Here is a 2,951-nt window from a genome sequence, read left to right on the forward strand (position 1 = left end):
CCCAGTGAAGGAGAATCCTCAGCTCCCCATTCTGACAGTAAGGAAGTTTTTTTTCTCCCTGAGATTGAATCCAAATCTGCTTTGCCACAATTTAAATCGATTGCTTTATGTCCTGCCCTCTGCCATGAGAGAAAACAGTTGTTCTCGCACTCCTTTATGGCAGCCTTTCAAATATTTAGAAACTGCTCTATTGTCTCCCCTCATTCTCCTGTTCTCCAAACTAAACACAACTAGTTCTCTCAGCCTTTCCCTGTACAACTTTTCTCTCCATCCCCTCTATCATCTGTGTTGGTCGCCTCTGGGTCCTCTCCATTTTCTCTACGTCCTTCCTAAAGTGTGGAGCTCAGCACTGCACATACAACTCCAGCTAAGGCCTAACTAGCACTGAGCAGAATGGTACAGTCACTGCCCATGTTTTACAAACAGTACAGCCCAAAACCATGCACTTTTTGTGTTGTGGCATCATCTTGCCAACTCCTGTTGAGTCTGTGATCTACCAAAGCCCCCAGATCCTTCTCAGCAATGCTACTGCCCTGCCAGGTAGCTCACCACCTGTATCTGTGCATTTGCTGCTGCTTCCCTAGAGGCACCACCTCACATCTGTCTGTGCTGAATCCACGGTGCTGCCTCTCGCCCAGTTCTCCAATGTATCAAGATCCTTTTGATTTCTAATCCTCTCTCCCAAAGCATTTGCAGGCCCTCCGAGTCCTGTGTCATCTGCAAGCTTGATCAGAGAGCTGTCTTTTCCAGCCTCCAGATAATCAATACAGATATAAAGCAGCACTGGACTCCGAGCAGACCCCTGGGGAACCCCACTAGAAACCTCCTGCCATTCTGGCAGTTATTGTTTCTCTCTGCTTGAGCTTATACAGCCAGTTACATTGCATCTGCCTAATGGTTACTGTCTCCAGCCCCATTTTCCCAGTTGACTTAGTCACACAGAGCAGTATGCAGAGCCCTACTAAATCCAAAGGTATTACATCCCATCATCCACCCAACTAGCTACCTTGGCAAAGAAGATCCAGTTGCCTTGGCATGATTTGTTCTTAAGGCCATATTGGCTGCTGGGGATCACCCCTTCTCCCTGGGGTGGCCAGGCTACAAATTGTCTGGTTTATAATTTGCTCTTGCATCAATTCTGCCCTCTCAGCACTTCTGCTCTTCTTGTAGCTTCTGGGATTTTTCATCTGTCTCTTCCAGGGACCCTGCAACAAGGTCTCCTTCTCCCCCTACACAGCCAGGGGGAGGAGGGGGTGCATCTCTGTTCCTCACAAGGGCTGGAGGGGGAGCGCAGGTCTCCCCACCTATCAGACCTAGGTGACTGCTTAGTGTGGAGGGGAGGGAGGGGTGCGGGGTCTCCTTCCTGCAACAGCTCTGATTGGCTGCTGTTTCCTAGGAGGCGGGCAAGAGGGGCAGGCAGCCAATCAGATAGGCTGGAATTCCCAAGAGCGCTGGCACATTTTTTGCTGTGGCCGGACTGGCTCCAGCCCCAGCCAAACCCTGATGCTGACAGGGAGGTCTTGAGTATTGGCTGTGCTGCCGGTGGTGCACAGACTCGTTGCTTCTGAGACGCAGCCACGTGCTAGCAGAGCAGAGAGCAGCCCGGCAGGGTTGGACTGGGCTGGTGTTGAACTTGGCAAGCAGTTGTGGGGAGGTTTTCCCTGCTGCCAGCTGGTGGTTGAGTGTGAATCTCCTGTATTCATGTGATACATATTTTATTTTCCAGCCTGGAACTGATGCCAGCATGGAGCTACCCCTGCCAGCTTCGCCCATCCAGACCCTCTCCACTGCCACTAGACCAGGTAGGGACTGCCTAGCTAGGGCCCCCGACCTGTCCAGAGTTGCTCCCTGCTCCAAAAACAGAGCTAAGCCCTTTGTGGGGGCTCCCCCTGTCCCCGGTGTTTGGGAGAAGGAGCAGTGATCAACTGTGTCCATCGGCTGTGAGCAGCAGGCTGTCAGCACAGTGATTTTACTGAGGCTGAAGGCCCCGCTGACAAGACTCTGGGCAGCCTGCCACTTGCACTGGAAACAATATAGCCCTGTCCCCATGGTGCTGAGGGCTGGCTACTTAGCATGGGTGTTGCTAGCTGACCTACCCAAAGAGCAATTGGGGAGGCAGCTGGCGTGGAGCCACATAGTGTCCTGAGGGCACCAGGTAGTAATGGCCTTGGGAATCTGGCCACAGAGACTCTGGAGACCTGAGCACACTTTTTCTACCAATGTTTGATTCACACAGCACTCTGTCCGTAGGGCACATTGCTCACCGGTGCCTCAGGGACCCAGTTTCCCCAAAGACTTGCACCTCCCTCAAAGACAAGGTCTCCTACGCTTGTGCCTGTGCTCCCAGTGCAAGCTACGTGTCGTGTGTGCAGGCCCAGTGGGAGTCTGCCCATGCAGAGGGTCTGCCGTTTGTGCAGAACATGGGAACAGAGGCATGTCACTGCCTGTACAAATGATGCAGCTGGGTGCGTGGAGCAGGGGTTTGTGGGATCATAATCTAGGAGGCTTCCCCCCAATGTGCAACAAGACTAAGCCCAGGATTACACTTGCCAGTCATTTTACACCCGTTTGCACTTGATCACCTGAGTCTTCTAGGTTCCTACAGCTCCCTGGGAGGGAGAAGTCTACCTTGGAGCCCCTTTGAAAGGAGGTTTTGAGATTAGTGGGATCCCTGTGGAAAAGCCTTCAGGCTGTGCATGTGTATATATGGGCACATACATGCACATGCTGCAGGCTCCCACCCTGTCTGACACTGGGACCTGCCCCATAACCAGGGGCAGGGGGGTCTCCACACACAGTCTCTGTGGTGCAGGCATGTATATGACTGGTGGTACCCTTCCACCATGTGCGCCCTGACCTACTGAGCTGTGCTGGGAGCTTCTTGGCAGCGCTGGGGGCATAGAGGATGTGGTTTGTGAGATGGATGGGATGCAGCTGTAGAGCATCTGAGA

The 2,951-nt window shown here is 53.0% G+C and overlaps 1 protein-coding gene across 1 annotated transcript in view; it reads left to right on the top strand.

Annotated features, from left to right (window-relative positions):
* The first annotated feature begins 1,708 nt into the window (after positions 1 to 1,708).
* The window catches only part of CUNH9orf172 (chromosome unknown C9orf172 homolog), a 19,992-nt gene continuing 18,749 nt past the window's right edge, over positions 1,709 to 2,951 (top strand). Inside the window, exon 1 of the mRNA XM_019510428.1 lies at positions 1,709 to 1,802. The gene's annotated coding sequence lies outside the window, so the exon portion shown is untranslated. The remainder of the gene's footprint in view (positions 1,803 to 2,951) is intronic.

This window comes from Gavialis gangeticus, unplaced genomic scaffold (genome assembly GCF_001723915.1).
Source record: "Gavialis gangeticus isolate Ggan-Ray unplaced genomic scaffold, GavGan_comp1, whole genome shotgun sequence".
In the NCBI taxonomy this organism is placed as follows: domain Eukaryota; kingdom Metazoa; phylum Chordata; order Crocodylia; family Gavialidae; genus Gavialis; species Gavialis gangeticus.